At 39.2% G+C, this 24,145-nt stretch overlaps 1 long non-coding RNA gene across 1 annotated transcript in view; it reads left to right on the top strand.

Annotated features, from left to right (window-relative positions):
• Positions 1 to 23,861, top strand: part of LOC125452499 (uncharacterized) — a 65,200-nt gene extending 41,339 nt beyond the window's left edge. Inside the window, exons 2-3 of the long non-coding RNA XR_007247559.1 lie at positions 22,624 to 22,728; positions 23,749 to 23,861. This is a non-coding gene — a long non-coding RNA (uncharacterized LOC125452499). The remainder of the gene's footprint in view (positions 1 to 22,623; positions 22,729 to 23,748) is intronic.
• Positions 23,862 to 24,145: the final 284 nt, after the last annotated feature.

Here is a 24,145-nt window from a genome sequence, read left to right as displayed (position 1 = left end):
ACTTCCTCCGACTCCATGCGTACGTTTCCTCCACTCCGTGATTGGCCCTATCCTCACTCTGGCTATCCTCTTGTTCCTCACATAAGTATAGAATGCCTAGAATAAGGGTTTTCTTTAATCCTACCAACCAAGGCTTTTCATACGCCCTTCTAGCTCTCCTAAGTCCATTCTTCAGTTCCTTCCTTGATACCTTGTAGCCCTCTAGAGCTCTGTTTGATCCTTGCTTCCTCAACCTTCAGTAAGCTTTTTTCGTCCTCTTGACTAGATGTTCCACAAGTCTTGCCATCCAAGGTTCCTTCACCTTACTGTCCCTTCCCTGCCTCAGTGGAATAAACCTATCCAGTACTCATAGCAAGTGCTCCCTAAACAACCTTTACTTCTCTGTCGTGCATTTCTCTGAGAACACCTGAGCCCAAATTATGCTCCACAGTTCTTGCCTGATAACATTGTAATTACCCCTCCCCCAATTAAACCACTTCTGCCTGTTACTATCCCTCTCCATGACTATAGTAAGGGTCAGGGAATTGTGATCACTCTACACCAAAATGCTCTCCTACTGAGAGATCTGACACCTGGCCTGGTTCGCTGCCGAGCACAAAATCCCTCCAGTTGGCCTACCTACACATTGAGTCAGAAATCCTTCCTGGGCACACCTGAAAAAATCTGCTCCATCCGATTGTTTGCATTTAGGAGATTCCAGTTGCTATTCGGCAAGTTGAAGTCACCCGTGACAACAACCCTATTACTTCTGCACCTTTCCAAAATCTGCCTTCCAGTCGGTTCCTCAGTGTCTCTGTTGCTATTGCGGGGCCTATAGAAAACTCCCACTATAGCGACTGCTCCTTTCCTATTTCTGATTTCCACCCATACTGACTCAGTCGACAAACTCTCTTTGGCGACTTCCCTTTCTGCAGCTCTGATACCATCTCTGATTATCAATGCCACTCCCCCTCTTTTACCTCCCTCCCTATTTCTTTTGAAATGTCTAAACCTGGAACCTCCAACAACCATTTCTTCCCCCATGTTATCCAAGTCTCCATAATTGCCACAACATCATAGCTCCAAGTATTAATCTATGCTGTAAGTTCATCACCCTTATTCCTGACACTTGCATTAAAATAGACATACTTCAACTTGTTGCACTGACTTCAACTTTGCCCTATCAACTGTCTGTCTATCCTCACATACTTTCTGCATGCTGTATCTGCCTGTACACCAGCTACTCCATCTTCTGATCCGTAGCTCTTGTTCCCATCCCCTGCCAAACTAGTTTAAACCCTACCGAAGACCGCTACCAAACCTCTCACCCAGGATATTGATGCCCCTCCAGTTCAGGTGCAACCTGCCCTTCTTGGACAGGTGCCACCTTCCCCAGAAGGTATCCTAATGACCCACATATCTGAAGCCCTCCCTCCTACGCCAGCTGTGTAGCCACGTATTCAGCTGTACTTGCTCTCTATTCCTCCTCTCTATAGCCCGTGGCACCGGTAGTAATCCTGAGATTACTACTACTCTGCTCATCCTGCCTTTTAGCTTCCAACCTAACTCCCTATATTCACTTTTCAAGTTCACATCCCTTTTCCTAGTTATATCATTCATACTGATGTGTACCACGACTTCTGGCTGCTCACCCTCACTCTTAAGAGTGCTACAGACTCGATCCGAGACATCCCTGACCCTGGCACCCGGGAGGCAACATACCATCCAGGACTCTCTCTCGGGACCACAGAATCTCCTGTCTGTTCCCCGAACCATTGAATCTCCTTGTGTTTTTGGCATAGTTGTGTGCTTGGGAGGTGCAGTCCTGTTGCAGTGATTTTGACCATGAACCACTTTGTTACATGATGCTCCTGCAATAGCTGAGGAAATGACACAGTGGTTGCCACTATTTGCTATTTAATTAACCCTTTGAAAGATGTAACTACAGTGCGAGAATAAGTGACAAACTTGAAAGGAAGTTGCTTTTTTGGACCCTTTTCCTGCCATGTTTTCAGTGATGGGTGACCAATGCTGTCCATGATACAAGTCATTGAGATGTTTCCTATCTCATTAAAAGTTACAATCACTGTTCTCAAACCATTTTTGACGGACTCGTTCCAAACATGATTTCCTTATACTTTGGAGCTGTGCAAATAGTTGTGAAACTGTTACTCAATTCATAGCACTGCATACCCAGAATCCCTTGCATAGGGACCATAGTGATGTCAGTGATAAATTGTTTCACATTCTGTATTAACTGCTGAAAATTACTTGAGAGTAGAATTATTAGATTTTGAAAATTGCATTCTTTCTGTATTAAACTCTTTTCTGAAGATGGACTCAATAAGATATCAAATCCATGCCTGTGGGATCGACATACATTGTGGGAACTAAACTAGACCACCTCCATTATTTCCTCCTCACTTATTAAATTTTGAATTGTATAGTAAATCATTTACAGGTTCATTTCATACTTTCTCTGGGTTCTGGTAACTACTGGTGTGGTGACAGGGGGCATGTAAATTGTTGTAATGTACTTTGTACTTAAAAAATTGCCATGACATCAATCAGAACGTATTGAGTTAAATTTCAAGTATGATGTGTTCAAAGATGACTCTTCAATCCTTTTTAAGCCCAGGTGATGTTTGCAGTGTTGGACTTGCAACACACAAATTTTCTGTTGGTTAGTGCACTCTGATACTGGAAGATGATGCTTTTGCTGAAGAGACTGCACAATGCAGATGGTCCTGTGCAGTGTTCTCCTACGTATTAGGGATGATCTTGAAATGCTTCAGTGAGAACCTGAAGGTATCTGTTTGGTCTTCAGTATTTTATTCAGACAGGCTATATTATGATTGCTGGACTTTATAAGATGGCTGTGTGTGAAACAGATGTGACCTCGAATGAAATTTGCCTGGAAACAATCTTATGCAACATGGTTATCATGGAGATGGAGGCTTCAAGGCAAAATATTTGAAAGTAAGGTGCAAGTTTTAATTTTATTATTTTTTATTCACTCATGGGATGTGGCATTCATGGGCTGGACCAGTAATTGTTGCTCATCTGTAGGTAATCTTGAAATGGTGGTGGTAGTGAGCTGTCTCCTTGAACTGTTGCAGTCAATTTGGTATGGGTACACTCAAATGCCATTAGGAGGGGATTTTCAGGATTTTCACCCAGCAATACTTGAATATCTAGGTACAAGGAAGGAGGCAGCTGATCTTGCTGTGCCCAGACCTTTAAGAAAGTTTGAGGTTAGGCATCGTAGTGGGAATGAAGAGTGGAGGGACGTCTGCTCTCAGGTTGAGTTTCCTCATAGTTGTTTTCTTTAAAACTTGTTACATTATACATGCATAAGTAAAGTGCCATATCTATTGATGAGCAGGTAGATTTGTCTGGCCTCCATTGTGACCTATTGCGCTCCAACATCCAAGTGCCATTATTAAAAGACATGTGGAGAGCACTTCAGCCTCTCGACCCCATGACTCTTGGAGTACGTTGCCTTACTCCCCATCTGATCATGGAGGTGTAGAGCAGAAGTAGAAGACTACAGCCAAAATGAATAACAACTCTCTCGACTTGCTCTTCTAGGGTAGGCATGTTCCCCATGAATGGCACATATACACAAACATACACACAGCCTTGAATGACAGATATCTCCATTACGTGCCTCATGCCCAATCAGTGTCTCTCACTTCATTGCACCTATCCATATTGGATTCAGAGTAACACAATGATATTGCATCTCACACATCTGTAATGGTTCACATTCAGGCAGCAGGGGACTTGGAAGACTTAGCACCTCAGATGCCACCTTACAGCACAATTAGAACAACTTGCTCATTATATAAGGCTTGAGTAGGTCAAGGGCAATTCTGCAAAAGAGCGTTTGAGCATCAATGCCTCAGGTGAATATTGAGCATATATAATCATAATCTTTGAAAAGAAAGTCACAAACTTCATGCACTGTGATTTAGGCCTGTAGTCTCAAAATCAAGAATTTACCATTGCTCTAACATCTAACATGGATACCCCATTCATCAACTCGAGGTTCATTGCACAGAATGGAAGTCTGTACACTGTGCTTACAAAGTTATAGTTTCTTATAGGTTCTAAGTTATGCTGATCGAAGATAGTGGTGAAATTTTTTTGAAGAGTTTTCCATCACAATCCTGACTTGTTCCCTGTAGATGGAGGGAGACTTCAGGGAGTAAAGAGATAAGTTATCCAACACAGAACTCCCAACCACTCACCTGCTCGTGTTGCCACAGTTTATGGCTTTTCCATTTCAGTTTCTGATTAATAGTAACCTTTCAGACTGTTGATAGTGAAAAATTTACTTACCATTTAAGGGGACAGCACAATGGCTCAGTGACTAGCTATGCTGCCTCACAGTGCCTGGGACCCAGGTTCAGTTCCAGCCTTGGGTAACTGTGTGAAGTTTACATGTTCTCTCTGTGTCTGTGTGGGTTTCCTTTGGGTGCTCATGTTTCTTCCCACTGTCCAAAGATGTGTAGGTTAGATGATTGGCTATGCTAAATTCCCTGTAGTGGCCAAGGTTGTGCAGGGTAGGGTGGATTACCATGGAAAATACAGTGTTACAGGGATAGGGTAAGGAGGTGGGTGTGGGTGGGATGCTCTTCAGAGATGTGATGCAGACTTGATGGGTCATATGGCCTGTTTCCGCAATGTCAGGATTCTATGAATCAGTGATGGTAATGCTGGATTATAATGCCATTGAAATCAAGGGGAGATGGTGAAATTCTTTTTTAAGTGGAGATGATAATTGCCTGACACCTGTATGGCACTGATGTATCACTTGCCGTTTCTCAGCCCCAGTCTGATTGTTATGTAAGTCTTGGTGCATATGGCCATGGATTGCTACATTATCTGATGAATTGTATATGGTACTGAATATGGTATGATCTTCAACAATCATTCACCATCCTGAAACTGTGATGATGCAGAACAAGTCGAGCATTGAACTCGGTGTGATTCCAACCAGTAGGGAGGTTTACTCTGATTTACATAGACTTCACTTTTCCCAGGGTTGCTTAATACCATGCGCAGCCAAATGTTGATTTGATGTCAAAGACCTTCAGTGTCACCTCATTTCTTGAATTTCATCTTTTGTCTGTGTTTGGACCAAGGCTTTAATGAGATTATGAACTGAGTAGCCTTGGCAGAAGCCACCCTGATCTGACGGGTCATACATATTTTGGATTTTTCCTACTTTTTGTAGACAGGCCACATCTGGGCAATTTTCCACATTAACAGGTAAATGCAAATATCGCATCCACATTGGAACAGCGTGACTAGGGGCATGTCTCATTCTGGAGCACAAGTATTCAGTGCTGTTGCCAGACTGTTGTAAGCCTCTGCGGCTTTCAGACTATCAACACCTTTACATGTCACTTGATATCATGTGGATGGAATCAAGTTGACTGGAAACTGGCAATTATGATGGTGGTGGCATCAAGAGGAGGCTGATACGGATTGCCGCATGGCTTTTTTGCCCGAGGATGGGTTAAAAGTGCTTCTGCCTTGTCTTTTGTTCCACAGTTATTGGGGAAGCACATATCTAAGGAACCTCTTCTGCATTTAGCTGTTTAATTCTCCAAAGCTGATTGTGAGTTAGAAGTAAGTAAGAGTGCAACGTTACTTTGGTGGTGTGAAAGACACTTAATTTATGAACATTTCAGAATTGAAATGATCTATGGTACCCTGAAATAACTGTGCATCAGACTCCCAGGAACACCATTATATGGACATGCTGAATATTGTTCCCAGATGAAACAGTAACAAGGTGAGATAGTGCATAAATAGCAATAACTGTGGGGGCAAAACAGTGCCCAATAAACTGCAGCTTAGTGCTACAGACTACAGCACAACAAGGGCTTGCGATGGCAGAGGGAGTGAGCCTGCTGCAGTTAGGACACAATGAGCTACTGATGTCACCACTCGGGCAGGTGTAAATCTGGATTGGTACTGGCTAATGGGTACACACTAGTGTTAGTGGCTGGTGAAAGAGTTTGTGCATAAGTGGATATTGCATAAGCCACATATGAATGTGCTGGCCAGTCAGTATCGGGAGTTACTGTATCATCCTATAAATGGCTGTGCAGGGTAATTGGGAATGGTGTGAATTATGCAAACTGTATATTTAACATACTACATACTTTATTTTGTTGATAATTACGGATGTAAAGAATCAATGTAGAGATAGGAACTGCCGATGCTGGAGAATCTGAGATGACGAGGTGTAGCTGGATGAACAGAGCAGGCCAAGCAACATCTGAGGAGCAGGAAAGCTGACATTTTGGGTCTGGACCCTTCTTGAGAATGTTCAGCTTTCCTGCTCCTCTGATGCTGCTTGGCCTGCTCTGTTCATCCAGCTCTACACTTTGTTGTCTAAGAATGAATATAAATTATTTTAAACTGTAATATTTCATTTACAATGCTAAACCTTGTTTTCTGCTTTTCTGTTTAGCTTATTCCATAACTGAGATTTCTATTGAAAGGTCTTCAAATGGAGGATATAACTGTACAAAAAGTATTTTCAATAAACAATGTTTCTGACAATGACATTGAACATCCAGCGTCAAAGCGACCAAAACTTTTCTGTGGACCCTGCAAGACCATTGAAGAACGAATTAATAAAAATCTGTCCAGAGCAATTAGTACAGATTTGTTAAAGCATACAAATGAATTTACACAACAAGAAGGTTGCCAGATTGAGCCAGATATAGAGATAAATACTATGAATGGGGAAAACAACACAATCAGTAGTAATATTGAACTGGAAAGACAAACAGATAGCAAATATGGATTTGGAAATTATTCTACAAATTGTGAAGATCACAATTTAGTGATAACAGACTTTATTGCCCCTTTGCAAATGGAAAACAACATTGAAAAACAGAAACATACTAAGTCTGATGATGTCCTAATTCCTGATGTTGCTGACAATGAGCGTCTTAAAACCGACATGCTGTTGCTTGAGTATAAAATTGATATCCATGATAATGAAACATTAAACACTACAAAGATGAAGCATGGGCAGGTTTTGGATAAGACAGTGATTTTGAGTGGCATTACTCTTGCCGAAGATGCAAAAAATCAAGTCGACATTGGCAGTCAATCTCTGTGCCATGAACATAAGGTTGACAATTCGATGACTTGTGAATCAGTTAAACCAGAAGAAAATGAGGCAGATGAGATATGCATCAAATCTGTAATTTTAGGTGGACCACATGGTGAAAGAGGCAACACAAACAATAGAAAACATGAAGGAATAGAATGCCAACAAGAACCAGGTTTTAATTCTATATCAGTTGCAAGTACTAAAAATGCATCTGTTGGTCATACAGTGTCAATTTGGGGAGCTTCACTTGAAACAAAGGACTGTGAGATTCAGAAAGGCACAAGAGTATTTAATCAGATAAATATACCTGCTCTTGATTCTGGTAGTGGTACAAAACCAGTTGATGTTGTACAAAGCTCATGTCTACTTAATTGCTCTATCTTGAATACAACTGCTCATGAAACAGATGTTCAGAAAGTAGTAGTTGTACCTTTAGAATATCCCTCTCCTGAAAATAGCTCTGGACTTAACAAGAATGGAAAAATTGCACCAGTCAACATTCATTGCACTGGAGATAGTGATAATGCTATCAACGTGGAATCCATTAGAAGTCAATTTCATAATAATGAAGTTTCTTGTAACACTGCTGATGAGTTACAGGAGATAGACACCCCTGTTCATATCAACAAATTTATTGAAACAAGTGGAATTTTAAATGTCAAATGTGGCAATGCTGAAGTTTCTAAAGAATTGACTGGACCGAAGTGTGAAGATGTTTCTAAAAATCCTGATAGAAATTGTCATCTTTTGAATAAAAAGTCACCTGAAGAAGTTGCTTTGATAGTTCAGTTGCAATTATCAGACAAAAAACAAGTGAAATTAATGCAAAGGCAACCAGAAATTTTGAATGGTAAAAACAGATATTCCTGTGAAAGTAACAGTACAAGTCAAAATGAAGATCTTGGCCATTCTTTAAAAGAGATGAAATTAGAAATGTTGGAAGCTACATCACTGACCAAAGAGAAATATTTAGAAAAAGACAGTGGGCTAGTTTGTGACACAATATATGATTCATGCAGTCACAGTGATGTTGAAACTGATGGCTTCTCAGCAGGTCCAATAGTAGACTTGATATCTCAGAATACAGTACATTCAAATAGTCATGAATGTCGATCCCAATGTCTTCTGACCAATTCTAATGAAGCATTTGATAAAAAGTTAAAGGTAATTTCTGTAAATGAAAGGTCTGAAAATGTGAAGATCTATTGTGTAGACAGTGATAAGAATGGCACCTCACATGATGAAGACAGTAATGTAACAGATATTCCTGATTCTGCATTCAGTGCTAAAAATAGTGCTATAGATGGTTTTGGAGCAACCAAAGTAATTTCAGAGATTACAGACAGACAACAAACAGACTCTAATGTAGCACAGCCTCCAGAAAATGATATCAGTATTGAAAATGAAGCTGATAACCAGCGAAAATATATGAGTAGCCCTTATTTTGTGAAAGATGACTTTCATGCAGAAAGGGCAGATCGTTGCTTGGGCATTGACAATAGGATGTGGAATGATTGTACAAATAATTCAGGACAATTTTCCATTTCTAGTGGTCGAGTGAGTGAAAGTTTACAGTGGAAAACCAAAATAAATGCATTGTTACTTAGTGAGAAGCCAGAAGGATCAGGAGAACATCATACTAGCAGAGGGAAAGGCGATACAGAGAATAAGATGAAGGATGAGTTCAAAATTTTAGTTTCTGAAAATGCAAGTGTTCAAAGGCCAGTTACATGTAATTTGATTAAAAACTCTGATGTAAATGACTTTTCAATACAAGAAGCGGAATACCGGCTTAACTATGTAGCCTCTCCTAATTACTTCAAAGGTGCTGACAGTGATGTTCATAGTGCGGCAGCCAATGTATTACAAACAATGTTGTGTTTGCAGAGTGACAAAGGGCAGAGTTCCAAAATTACACGTAACAGTAAAGTTTGCAATTCTACAGACATTAATTTATTGAGTTTCACTGCCAATATGCCAGCTTGTCATCAAGACAAGGCAATGCATGAACAACAAGCTACTTCAAATACAGTACTTAAGAGTGAGAATGGTACAGAAGAAACCATTGTTTTTTCAGAGAATACAAACAAAGAAACATGTTTGGAAAGTTTGAACAAGATTGAAGTGCACATTTCTAGAAGAGAAGGACCATGTCACCAAAAGTATGTGAGTAGATCAAGTTGTGTGAAATACACCAATAATAATGATCACAAAGAACTGAGTATATATGGAATTCCTCACTTTGATACTGAGAATGGGCATGGATCACAGTCAGAATGGTCAGACAAATTAACACAATCTTCCATTTTTGGTGCAGAAAAGCATGCAGCTTTGAGCTTGTCTCAAAATGCTACACAGTTCAGTCAAAGAAAAGAAATATTGACTGAACAGCACTGCAGTAAAATATTCAATACTTCAGTTAGAAAGGAGAATATCATTCACAATGAGAACATGGCTGAGGTTTCAGAAAATGGAAGTGTTCAAGCATCAGGTACATATAATTTGAATAAGGATGCTGAAGCAAATAATAGCTCAGAAAATAAAGCAAAATGCCACTTTAAATGTTTGATCAACCCTGAGTGGACTAAAAGCGCTAGCAATATTGTGGGCACTGTACCAGTCAACATTTTACACCCAGTCCCTTGGTTAGAGAATGACGGTGAGAAAGAATCTAGAATGAAGCATGTAACTGAAACAATACAATTCTCTAGTGTTTGCAGCTTAAGCAGCTTGATAAAAGATAATGCATCATTGATGTGCACTGCTAATAAATTAGTTTATCATCAAAATAGGCTACTGGATAACACCTTTCCTGCTGTTGTGTTTAATGCTGAGAATAGTTCAGAAGAGACTAAAATTATTTTTACAGAAAATTTAGGCAGACAAAAAACAGCTCTGCTTAGCTATACAAAAACCGGAAGAAGTTACAGAGAAATGGAGCATCTGCAGAAATGTGCAAGTAGCTGTGATTATATTAGAAACTCAGATAATGATCCTCATGTAAAAATAAATATGTTTCATATATTCCCACATTATGATACTGAAAATACACATGCATTTTATTCTGACTATTCAGATAGACCAGCACAATCTTCTTTCAACAATTCAAACAAAGATGCTGTGACATTGCACAACCTTGTACATGCTTCACTGTTTTGTCTTAATAATGAAATACTGAAAGAACATGAGGGTAGTACTGTATTAAATGTTGAGGGTAATGTTGAAGAAAACAGAATTTGTGCTTCAAAGTATGCAAATATTCAAAAATTCCTCAATTATGAAAGGATTGAAGATGCCACTATAAATGGTTTGTCAGAAAATTGTGATGAACATGTGAATGGTCTTAGTGGTGTTACAAATGGCAGCAAAGATGTACCTATACATTTAGTCAGTGTATTTCATGGAACTCATCAATCTGAGGCAAGTAATAGGCACATGGCTCAGATTAAGTGTACTGATGAAATAGTACATAATATTTGTAATTCGCTGAAAGATTGTTCAGGCTTGAATAGCACCATTAATAGCTCAGCACACTGTGAACTGAAAGAAATGCAGGCAGGATGCAGTAGCAATAAAACAGCTGCTGTTACATTTAATACTGACACTGCTATAAAAGAAAAGGTTGCACTTCCTGTATTAAAAATTGAAAGGAGTAAAGAAGCAGATACGGTAGTGAAAGAAGAAAAAAGCAAACAGCCAGAAATAACAATTAATAGCTATTGTGAAACTACTTCATCAGATGGATCTGCTTTTGACAATTTTGAAAAAATTACACTTGCTACTGATTCTGAAGAAGTAGAAACCATTATGCTTAGAGAGTTTAATTGCAGCAACAAGGAAATGTATAATGAAAATGGGAATTTAACAAAACAGTTCATTTATGATAATGTCAACAATAAATTAAACAAGAACATGTTACCTCAACTGCCAAGCTCCACGTCCAGTCCAGTCAAAAGTTATCAAAGTGACATATATAATTCAGAAGAATCGAAGAGTGTAATTGCCAGTGCAAAATATCAAGAAGAATATTCTCATTTAAGATTACCTGATATGTTGAACAATAGAATTATGGAAGAAAACAGTTTATGCTATGTTCCAACTTCTCAGCCATTAGTTATAGATTGTAAAATGGCTCCAGTAGCAGATCAATTGCTGCAAGTCTACACAGAATCCAGTATGTATGAAATCAAAGGAGAAAATAAACACTTATCCTATGACATAGGTAATACTGTTCAAAATGATATGACATCATTGTATGATGCTCAGAAGGAGGAATTAATCTTACCTATAGATAGGTTTTCTTGTAGAAATGCAGGATTGATTGAAATGGATCATAAAGGACAAAAGCAGAAAGTCAGTGAAAAAGCTAATACATTGGCTAGGCTGCGTGTAGATCCACTCCTTACCAATGGAGTCCCTACTGTATGTAAATACAACAAAGAAGAAGATAAGAAATCTCTCGCACTGAAAATCACTCATTCTGAGCAACAATTTGAGCAAGGTAATTCTATGACAGTGACTCAAGATCACTTACTTTGTCAGATAACATCTATGAATTCATATATAAAGGAATCCAGTGATCACCAAAAGCAGAATTGTTGCGAAACAATTCCTCTTGGAACAAATGATCACTTTGAACAAATTAATTCTAACATAGGATTAGTAAGGCTTAACATTGAAGTGAAACAACCAAAGAAACAACTTGTACATTCAAATAATGATATTTTGAATTTTGAAATGAAGGAGCAGTTTAATGCCGTGCTGGAGGAGCTTTGTCTGTTTCATGAAATCAGTAGACAATCAGACCTACCTGATGGTGTGACTGAAGAAAATATAAATGAAATAACCAGTGATACAAAAGATTCAGATAAGTTGTCAGATGGACTTGATCAAATTAATAATTTAAGCATGTGCCCAGTGCACAACGATTTGCAGCTTGAGATTCTTCCACATGAGAAAACTGCTTTAAGTCGTAAAGATCATGACCATTTGATAGGCAAAGATGTTTCACAATATGCATCTCCTGTGTTTGCCAAGAGGTTATCATTCATTAAAGGAGAACAAGAAGTACCAATGGATGTTGATGAATTGGAAACAGAGAGAGAAGAGTCATTTTACACTCCACAAAGAGTCTCAGGTTAGTAAGTTTGTATGACTCCATTCAGTATGACCTGTGAAGAAACCCTACACTTGATGCAGAAAGATAACATTTAGGACCTAAACCTTTGATTATTCCACTCTGATTTTGAAAACATTGAATGTTTAAAATACTTTGCAATAAAGAAAGCAATAAAGAAATTGGAAACTGAAGCTGAAATATGGGGTGGGTTTGCTACTTAAATGTGAGGGTAGTTTGGAGGTGGGCATTTGTTTAAGCAAGCTCTTTGGTGTAGTGTACTCATTTTGTTACGTAAATATTATGAATTAAAAAGGCTGCATGGCATGTGATCCGGCAAACTGCTTAAAGTGAATAAATGGTAAGTTAAGGCTCATAATGAGCTTGTCATCAGCTCGTTATGAGCTATTTAAATTTTTTTTATGGCAGGGAGTCCATGCAGAGTTCCAACCACAACTAGGAGGAAGACGTGTAGATCTGTAGTGAGTGAGGTGGCAGAACAGCAGCACAAGGTACTGCTGAAGAGGGAAGGCTCAGAGATATTACACAACATCAAGATAATTACAATGTCTTTTCACTGTAAACAAGGGCATTTTGTGTGTGGGCCCTTCTTATATACATAGGTCTCTCAGAAGGGTTTCAGCAAGACTCTAATTCTGTTTGGAAGGAGGGACATAACAGCAAATGGGATGAAGCAATTCCAAGATAGGAGCAACTAACAATGAGGGCCAGTTGCAGATGCAGATCCTTGGGGAGTAAGAGGAAAGAAAGCAATCAAGGTGATTCCCTTATGCGTAGAGTTTACTAGGCACCTCCAAAGGCGTTTCTGCTGACATCATTGCAGGAGCAGCCCTTGTGACAGACATAATATTATAGATTCTTTAAGGCACCATGGAAGTGGATAATAATGGTGAAACCCTGTGAAGAATGGTCTTATTACCGTCTATTGCTAGATCACTTGTAGGCATCATTAGCTGGAGAACAGTTAGCACCCCACTTCATGCTGTTTGTACCTTTTGCCAAATTGACTCCTCAAAACTACAGACTGTGGCATGTTTGTGTGCATTTGGGTGCGCTATTCTTTGCATCTATTTCAAGTTATGTTGCATTTAGATGCCCATTAAGCTGGATGATCTCTAACTGCAGAAGCTTACATGCTTAATGTGTTGAGTTGTTATGGAGCATGTGAAGTAAATGGATTGCTCCAGTCTCATCTTGTCACTTTTCAGTGGCTGAGATAACTCTGTTATCAGGAGACTTATTTTGTAGGAATGACGTTCTTAGGTTTGACAAAGTGAATCCAAAAGATAGACTCCCAAGTAGAGATGCCTTTTTTGTGACTTCCTAGGTTCATACCTGCTCCTGCCCTGAGGGGATTTCTGAGGGGACTTGTTTTTGTGTTCCCATAGTCTTACCAGACCAGAGGGCTGCTCTCTCATTAGGGAGAGATGACAGGTGGCGTTTTAACCTGAGGGCCACCATACCTCAGGCCAGGGGAGATATTGAGAAGGAGACTCCTCCATGGTAACCTCAGCTGGCGACAGGAAGTAACCCAACACTGTTGGCATCACACTGCTTCGCAAACCAACCATCTGGCCAACTGAGCTAAACTGAACCTGCTGAGGGGCCTATCTCAGGCTTTTCTGCCCCTTTCTGCTCTGAAGTGGTGTGCATTACATTCTGGCCCACCATTATTAGAAGCATGCGAATATGCACTGAGGGGTGAGTGTCGAGGGTAGTGTAGAGTGAGCAAGAAAGATATAATGATGCAGGCTCTAATGCTTCTTCCTTTTCTGATTCCTCTGTAATGCATTGGTGGCGCATAATTCCTCCCCTTTTGAAGCTGGCCCTTTGGGAGACATAAGAGATGATCAAGAGAACTTGGCACGATCAACAAATATTTCTGTTGCTAAATGAAATGAGATGACAACTGCTGCTTTGACAATCATTGTTCAGTGAGAATTGCTATTCACACCTTGAAATCTGGAGATCTTTTCACCCTGTGTATGTTAGAGTCTTGCTTATTTGTCTTCAAACCCCTGCGGCTTGCTTCAGGCATGTTCTCTTGGCGCTGTTCTCCTGGTTAACTTATATGGTGAAGGAAGATACCTTTAGATAATGTCTCTAACTCACCACTTGCTGCTTTTCATTCATAAAATTGTCTGCTATCACAAAATTCTTAGGTTATGAACTACATTTATGCATCATTAATACTGTTGTGCACATATCTCAGCTATGATATGTTTGCCCTTCTCTTTTGAATTCTTAGGACCACTGACCAAGAGGCACAACGTCTGGGTCAGTCAAAAGGATTCACCTTACCAGATTGAAGAAGGTCATTGAAATGTTTCCTGCAGTGGCCCCAATTCCTCCACAACACTCCTCTGCTGCTGACCTCATGAGCTACCTCCAGTCATGCCTGAAACATCTCAAGCTGAAAGAACAATATTCAAAGCCATAGACTTAGCTGCAGGTGCCATATTGTATAATCCACCACATTGGCTAACTTCTGAACACCTGCTGTCTGATCATGGTTGACATTCAGTGTACAGTATGTCACACTGTACAACCCAAGTAGTTGAACACAAATGGTTATTTTTTTGCATCCTTCGAATATTTATCATCCACCAAATATAAATCATGCAATTCCGGTTAGTGTATTATTTTAATCTGAATTTCTTATCCAACATGACAACTTTCCAAGCAATGAAATGAGTTTTCAAAATCGATTCACATTTAAAGTAAATTTGCTTCACAATTTTTCAAATTTGATTGTGACATTTAATCCATCAGTCAGATTTTCTTTCACATCTTTGTGCTCAGTGTCCATAGCTTTGACTCAGTTCCTTACTGAATATACTACAATAATTTTTTAAATATAACAAACCATTATTTTCTGAATTCACTGATATAAATAAATTCATTTAATTGTGCATGTATCTGTCAATGCATCATAGTCCATTATAGTTTCACCCTTTTAGTATATCACATTTTGAAACTGTTATTTATCCTTTTCTTCAACTGACATAAACTGACCTTCAGATTTCCCTTTCACAGTCTAACTATTCCACTAGCCTTTGTGATAATCATTGGTATGTAATTCAGTGCGCCTCATAGATCCAATCCAGTTGCGTTTTTTTTGGGGTACTCAAAGATCAGAAACAGGTGCTTCAGTATCACAAGGGTACAACCTTTCCATTTTGTACATCATTACAAAACATAAAACATCACATGTAAACTCATGCTTTGTGTCGAAGTGCCCTTTTCCAATTTAAAATCACATTGCTTTAAATCACAAATTGCTGATCCAACTGATTTCTAGTTTCCACAAAATATGAAATCAGTTTGGATGAAGCTAAGAAATGGCAAGTGGTAGCAAACATTGGTAGGAAATAACAGTGTGGAGCTGGAGGAACACAACAGGCCAGGCAGCACCTGAGGAGCAGGAAAGCTGACATTTCAGGTTGGCACCCTTCAACATTTCGGAAGAAGGGTCCCGACCCAAAACGTCAGTTTTCCTGGTCCTCTGATGCTGCCTGGCCTGCTGTGTTCCTCCAGCTGTTGTGGTAACCTCAGTCTGCATATAGACTAGGTTAGCCTAATGAGCACTAATGCCACAGAGGATGAGTTCCTAGATGGTTAGGGGTGATTTTCTAGAGCAGTATGTTGAGGAAATGATTAATGAGCAGGCTATTTTAGATATAGTATTGTGTGTCATGGCAGGGCTTATTAATAACCCTCCTGTTAAATAATCTTTGGATGAGTGTTCATAATGTGATAGAATTGTGTATTATGTTTGAAAAGGAGGTAGTTCATTCTGAAAATCAGCTTGTTTAATATGAACAAGGAAATTAAGTTATGAGGTGCAGTTGACTAAAGTGAATTGGGATAGAACATTTAAAAATGTAATGGTCCATGGGCAATGGGTAGTCTTCTAAATAAATACATTATTTACAGCAATTATATGTTCCTTCAAGGCACAAAACCCAGAGAAAATTCAGTAAACAATGGTAAACAAAGGAAGTTAATGATTATATAAGATTAAAAGCAAAGGCTGATAAAGTACTCAGATATAGTAGTGAACATGAGGATTGAGAGAATTTAAAAATGAACAAAGGAGGATTAAGAAATTGATAAAGAGAATAGAATAGGAATGGAAACCAGCAGAAACATTAATGGAATGTAAAACCTATAACTATGTCAAAAGGAAATATTTGGCTAAGACAACAGGCAGTGAGAAGATTTTATAACGGGCAACCAGAGAAATAGCAGAGAAATAAATGCTCTCTTTGTACCAGCCTTAACAAGGAACATTAAAAAATTCTGCAAAAATTAGAGATCCAATGCATTGGTTAGAATGATAAATTGAAGGAAATTAGTAAGAAGGTTGGAGAAATTATTGGGATTGATAGTTGATATTGGGACTTCATAGTCTGCATCCAACAATATTAAAATAGGTACCTGTTGAGATAGTAGATACAATGGTGATCATCTTTAAAAATTATCTAATTCAGGAGTGGTTCTGGCAGGTTGGAAGACCCCAAATATCAGTCCATTATTTAAGAAGGGAGGAAGAAATAATACAGGGAACTACAGACCTGTTTGCCTTACATCAGTATTAGGCTGAATGGTATAATCTATTATGAAGTGCATGATAAATGGACACATGGATAATAATGATCTGATTGGGCACAATCAGTGTGGATTTGTGAATAGAAAATCATGCCTTGCTGTAGCTTCTTCATTAGGTTCATTTGTTGCTGCATCTTTAATACAATGACACTTTATGATGTGAATACTTTCCTTGTACACTATTCCTTCAGTGATGCACAATCATACTGTTTTCCTCTTAGGTGATGTTTGTGTGTCACTTGTGGTAAAATGGTCTATTTGTCTTACTCAAACTCTGTTTCAGCAGTACTAAATCACCTAGCAATCACCATATCAGACTGTCTAGCTCTCTTTCTATGTTATGCCTACATATTTTTCAGCACTATTTTTGTCAGCATCTTGATCAACATTGATGCCACTCAGCTCAGGCATCTTAGCACATATTTTGCAACCAAATAGCAAATCAGCTGGATTCTTTTCCATTGTAATGTTTCACAGCAACACCTTCCAATCCTTGCCTTCAGCCTGTGCAATCCTCATTTGTTTCTCTTCAGTTGTTTTTGTCAATTCCCCTTCCTGATTTGCCAGTGGTCATTTAGGGGGCATTCTATTATACTGAATGCATGTGACTTGTATATAAACTGCAATACTCTATAAAATGAAGTGTGATTCATTGTCCAAATACAGAGTGACTGAGCAGGGTGGATTTGTCCTCCTTATTGTTTGCAGGATATCCTGAGCAGTTTTTCCCATTGTCAAATAGATACCAGTGTTATAATTGTAATGGAAGAGTTTGGCTTGGGGAGTGACAAGTTCTGGAGCATGTGCCTGGTTCCATTGCTGGAATGTTGCCAGGGCCCATTGCTTTTTCAGTATGCATTACCTCCATCCATTTCTTGATATCACATGGAGCAAATGGAATCAGCTGGAGACTGATATCTGTGATACTGGGGACTTTTGGAGGGAGATAGATCATCCACTAGGCACTTCTGGATGAAGATTGATGCCAATGCTTCAGCCTTATCTTTTATACTGCTGCAGTTGTAGAAATTATCACACATAGTAACAACTGTCAATCACTAAACAAATAGTCAATCACTATGAGTATGGCCTGACCTGAAGGAGGTGGGCCCAAGAAGTCAATTGCTCCATTCTCTCATGGCTCAGCCTGTAACACTGTATTTATTCACCTCCTACCCCTTCACCATCAAAGGCCCAAACGCACATTACAGGTGATTCAGCATTTTACCTGTAATACGTTCAATCAAGTAAACTGTATTTGCTCCTTATCGTGCAGTCTCCTTTACATTGGCAAGACCGAATGCAGACTGGGGTTACAGAAGTGCTGAACACCTCTGCTGTACATAGGAATGACCCCAACATTCTAGTTGCTTGTCATTTCAATAAATCGGCTTTCTCCCATGCTAGCATTTCTGTCCTTGGCCTGCTACAATTTTCCAACAAAGTTCAACACAAGCCTGAGGAACAACAGCTCATTTTCTGCTTAGACTCTTTACAGCCTCTTGGGCTTAATATTTACTTCTATAATTTAAGAGTATGTTCTCAGTTCATACATTCCCCACCATTTCACACTTGTGTCTTGTTTGTGTTTTAGGCTTTTTCTCACCAGATCAGACCCATTTTCTTCTTTTCATGCTAACATTTACACTTAATTCACATATATCTCTCTATATTGCCATCATTATCACTGCTTTTGTCTTATGGCCTTTGCCTCGATTTTTGCCTTAACCTTCCATCTCAGATGAAAAGTTTTTCTGAGGACAAATTGCCATGGATACTTCATGTCCTCATCAATGGTAATCTCACTTGGTAATTCTGTAAACGGCATCAAAATTTCACAAAGCTGTCATATACAGCCCTCCCTTTCCCAACACCCTACTGCTTGGGCAGTTTCTCTGCTCAGAAGAAACGCTGATGTGGAAGTGCCAATGTTGGGCTGGGGTGGATAAGGTCAAAAATCACACGTTACAGGTTATAGTCCAACAGGTTTATTTGAAGACACAAGCTTTTGGAGTCTTGCTTCTTCTTCAGATGTCAGCAAGATAGGTGGCATCAGACAGAATCTATAAGCAAAAAAATCAAAGGGCTATAGGACTGATGTCAATGTGTTGAACAAACTTAAGATGGCTGTTAAATCTTTAATCAGTTGGGAAGGATTAATATGCAAATTCCAGAATTTCTTTTAAGTCTCTGTTCCGAGATAACTAAATGTTTTATCAATTCCCTGAGTATACCAGAGGGAACATCCTAGGTCAGACAATGCATTTTAGGTGTGAAGTCTTGTTTAGAATCTGGCCGTGTATCAACTTGGAGTCAGACCAGTTTTATTTCCAAAGCAGGAACTTATAAAATGTCACATTCACTGTCTAGAAATTGTGCCCATTTTGAACAAAATAGAATGTATCTGCAATTACATATCTGAAATTTCAAATCTGCAAATGCAAATTTATATGTGTGTGTGCGCACTTGTGCAGGTGTGTGTGTGGGAGAGAGAGAGAGTATCTACGTGAGGGAGAGAGAGTGTGTGAATGTGTGAGGGAGAGTGTGTCTGTGTGTGTGTGTGTGTGTGTGTGTGTGTGTGTGTGTGTGTATGTGTGTGCGCGCAAGGGAGAGAGAGACAGTATGTGTGTGTGTGGGAGAGAGTGTGTGTTTGAGAGAGAGTGTGTGTGAGTATGTGTATGTGAATGTGATTATGTGAGCGAGCGTGTGTGTATGTGTGTGTGTGTGTGAGTGGAAAGTGTGGTGGGGTCACCTGTCGTGCGACATGAACCCAAGATCCTGGTTGAGGCTGTCCTCATGGGTGCCAAACTTAGCTATTAGCCTCTGCTGGACAACTCTTCATTATTGTGTGTCCCAAAGCCCACCTTGGAGCACGTTTATCTGAGGCTGAATATCCTTGACCGCTTAAGTGTTCCCCCACTGGGAAGGAAATGCCCTGACTGGCCATTGTTGCGCGATGTCCATTCATCCGTTGCCTTAGCGTCTGCATGGTTTCGCCAATATACCATGCCTCTGGGCATCCTTGCCTGCAGTGTATTAACCGAGTCACATGAGTATCTGCAGTGCACATGGTGGGTGGTGTCCTTACGTGTGATGGTAGCATCCATGTTGATGATCTGACATGTCTTGCAGAGGTTGCCATGACAGGGTTGTATGCTATTGTGGTTGATGTTGTCCTGAAGGTTGAGTAGTTTGCTGTGAACAATGGTCTGTTTAAGGTTTGGCGGTTGTTTGAAGGTGAGTAGTGGAGGCATAGCAACAATCTTGGCAAGGCGTTCATTGTCGTCAATAATGTGTTGAAGACTAAGAAGAACGTAGCGTTGTTTCTCCACTGTGCGGAAGTAGTTGAACTGCTCCAAAATCACAATCAACTTCACACTGACATCACCCATCATATCTCAATGAGGAACTAATCCTTGTAAATTATTAGAGCTGTCCTGACTTCAAAAGAGCATTTTACATGTTATAAATATGAAGGGAGAATGCTCATCTACCCAAACCCCACTATTCCACCAGTTCTACCTTTAGTATAATTGCATTGATTGTATCACCAAACTATGCAAGATTTGCTGAACTTTTTAACTTATTTCTTTATTTCTCTATTTCTGTAACTAAGATTTTGTACCGAGGTACTTTGTAGCTAAGATGGCACTGTGTGCGGTGACATTGTACAGTTTTCACTATTCTCTTTTACCCTACACTTAAGTACACGTCACAATGAAACCTAAATCTAAAATAAACCCAGTTGTTTTTTTTGTACTGCTATTCAGAATGAGAGAAACCTTCAACAGGCCTCTGTAATGAACTCAAATAATCAATTTATTATAATGTAAATTTTACTCTTTAAACAAATAGCAAACACCAGTTAACATCCAAACTGAAACCCAGAATTAAAATTATATCCCTGAATTCCAAATACTGACACACTGCTACACATGAAAACTTGTATATGCAGCTTTAGTTTTTATGTAAGAACACCCTGTGGGCTAAGGGCCTGAATTTAAAAGATAGAATGTATTGATGTTGCGTGATCTACTGAGTTTCTTGTCAACAAAACTAAATTGCCAATAGCTGTAGACTGATAGAAGATGTTCAGCTTTGGTTGCAATCAACATGGACCCAAGTCTTTGAAAAGTGATCGCAGTCCAGTCCGTGTTTCAGATTTCACCAGGAACTACAATGTGCTCGTGGTATTTGGTCAAACCTAAAGTTCAAGCCCTTGTAAAGAAGGTTTTGATCTCGCCAGTAAATTACTTGATTGATTTAATAAAAAAGACCAAATGTAAAATTCCTAATTGACCCTCAGTGAAAAACTTTTAGCAACTGCAAACTTATAGCTCAAGATAAAGGCAGCAGTGTTACAGGCTGATGACAGTGGCACAGCATTAAACGTACAATAAAGAACAAGAGGTGGTTGGAGCGAGCATAGGAGATACAAACATTGATGGATGCCAAGAACATTCACAGTTTCTTTAGTGCCGTCAAGATTTTCTGTGGCTCGAGCATTCAAGGGCCCACCTTGCTGGGAGCTAAGTTTGGAGGTGAGCTCATCAAGGACCTGAAAACGGCCAGTGTTTACTGGAGAGAACATTTTGAAGAACTGCTGTGAGGTCTGCCAATTTCCCCTGCCCCCTCTCCCTGATATCCCTTTCTCCTAGAGTGCCTACGTCTTATTCACCTCCCCCTTGCTCACATTCCGCATACAGACTTTGTTTTGAGGCACTTCTGTCCGGTCCATATACTGATTTCACCACATCATCATTGTACAATTATGATGGGCTTCTCATCTGATTTGCTGTCAAACATATCTGGCTCCCTCTCACCCTGATGTAATTTTGAATACTGGGACGGTTGAACGTATACAAGAATTCGGCTACACATTTACCAGAGGGAATTAAGGTACTAAATTAGTGACATTTATGTAGGTATGACAATGGCAAGTTTTAAATACCCACTTGAGCTGCTGCCCAAACTTGTCCCTGTTTCCGTGGTCAGTTTTCCAAGCACTGAGAAATCCATGGTTCACAAATATAAATTTGGAAACAAGTTAAAAACAATTTGCAAATACCTCATTAACATGTCTTAAGGACTTTAATTGTGGCACTAAGTACCCACCTGTATGCAGTAATTAAGTCCCCGTCTTCAGGTTTCTTGCCTGCATTCGAATGTATTGTCATTAAATCTTGGATGTAGACAATCTTGCAGAACAGAGCTGTGCTCCACTTATGAGAAACAAAAACTAAGCATCCCACTCACTGCCTAACCATCCATTCATCGGGATTAAAATACCTTCCCTTTGCATCGTTCCTGGATGCATTCCCTACATTTGCTCTTCTAAGAGCCATATAGCCATATTGTATTCCTCAAACTCATCTTTAATTATTCTTGCTCTGTCTAACCAGAAAGTTTTTTGGGCAGCCTTATTGATATTTAGAAGCTATAAACATGTTCAATCACCGGGAAGATCAATAGGCTGTTGCAACAGAGTTGAAATTGTTACAAATGCAGAGCAAGTTTTGTTTTGGTGCGGCTGACTCCAAATTCACATTAATGAGGCAATTTTTAAAATTTTTCAAATCTTTTCTTCAAGATGTTCTTTGTAATGAAACTAATATTTGACTACTTGAAAGGAAGCTTAATAATGCATCATCTCCAATATTTACATTTAATTTAGACAGAGAAAATTAAAAATGTTATTTTAGTTTTCTTCATTGTTATTTTCATGAGAAATATAACTTTATCATTTTCACAGAATACAGAAGCCATGAATCCAGAGAAATCAAAACCTGGTCATCAGCATTTAATTTCCAAACAATCTATGAAAAGACTGTAACTGGTAATATGCACAGTCAAACAGGTAATAATTCCCATTATTAACACCACAATATCTGTCCTTGCACAATAATAAAGCCTGATATCTAATTCTGTAGTTTAGAATTGATACGTGATTTAACCTATTTCAGTTAGGCACCATGATACCCAAATTCACCAGCTTCAATTTTGACTGCTGAGAAAACATCCAGGCAAGATCAGGTGTGGGAGACCACGGCCTGTTTGCATCCAGAAGTCTGAGCAAAATTATTTGAAATTTCTCTCTTGTATCACTTGTCTGATTAATGTTTGATATTCTTCTACGTTACTTGGCTTAAGGGGGCGAATTTTACAGCCCCCAGATGGAGTTATTTGAAGGTGGAGGGCTCATAAAACAAAATGAGTGGTTTTTCCACCACCTTCCCATCTACCAACTCCTGTCTTCCATGTTATGGTGGGCAGTCAATGCAACTGGCAACTAATCCCATCCTTGGGCTCATTGAGGTTAAGTTAAGGACCTCATTCTGCCTCTGTTTCAATTTTGTGTGTGACTGCAGAAGGTGGAGGAAAGGTGAGTCGCTATCAAGTAGAAAGAGTATGTATCTTCTTTGGCCTATTCCTGAGCCTAATGGGGCACAATCCCCAAGGTTATATTTCCCTTTATCATTTCCCATCCTTGACCTACCTGTCAAATCCCTAATTTTCCTGAGTTCTGAGATCTTTTCCATTCATGGCCATTAGTCAGTTTTGGCATTGCTAGATCGACAGACAGGCCATCATTTCTCTAGAGTGGGTCTTCCTTCAAGTGGAGGGCACAAGTCCTACTTTGACCCAACTAATGCTACCACAACATATTAATGTTCCAGGGCAGTCAAGTTTCTGATCCACGTAATGATGTCATACTTTGATCCAGATTCATCCAAAGCTTTTCTATCTTATAATTGCTTGCTGAATGTAATCTGACCATTGATTGTTCTATAACATCGAAATATATAGTGTACATTATACAGAATCTTACTTTTTTTCTGAAACAATTATGACTATATTCTTTTTGCTTCATGTTCAGGATCGTTTCTGTCAAATGGATTACTGAGAATAGAGCCTCTTAAAACATGTTCTGGTCCCATAAGGATTGGTTTGTCTAAAAGGATCAAAACGAAACATTTACATCCATACTTAAGATCAAATGAATACTAGTTAGAATTTAGTAGTTGGACACTGAGTTTTACAAGTATGTAATGTTTTGTTAATATTATGCAAGAATTTATAAGTTTATGTTACTCATATTTATTTGACTAACTGCCTAGCCTAATTGTATTTTATACTAGTATGGTATCAAAGCCAGCAGAATATTTGCTTCCCAATGCAGATGACAAAATTCCTGATTTGATTCTTAGATCAATCCATCTGCCACTGTTGAGAGTGATCATTTTTCCAGGTTGGAGACAGATCATATGAATCTC

This window comes from Stegostoma tigrinum, chromosome 4 (assembly GCF_030684315.1).
Source record: "Stegostoma tigrinum isolate sSteTig4 chromosome 4, sSteTig4.hap1, whole genome shotgun sequence".
NCBI classification, from domain to species: domain Eukaryota; kingdom Metazoa; phylum Chordata; class Chondrichthyes; order Orectolobiformes; family Stegostomatidae; genus Stegostoma; species Stegostoma tigrinum.
This window is presented reverse-complemented; position numbering and strand designations above follow the sequence as displayed.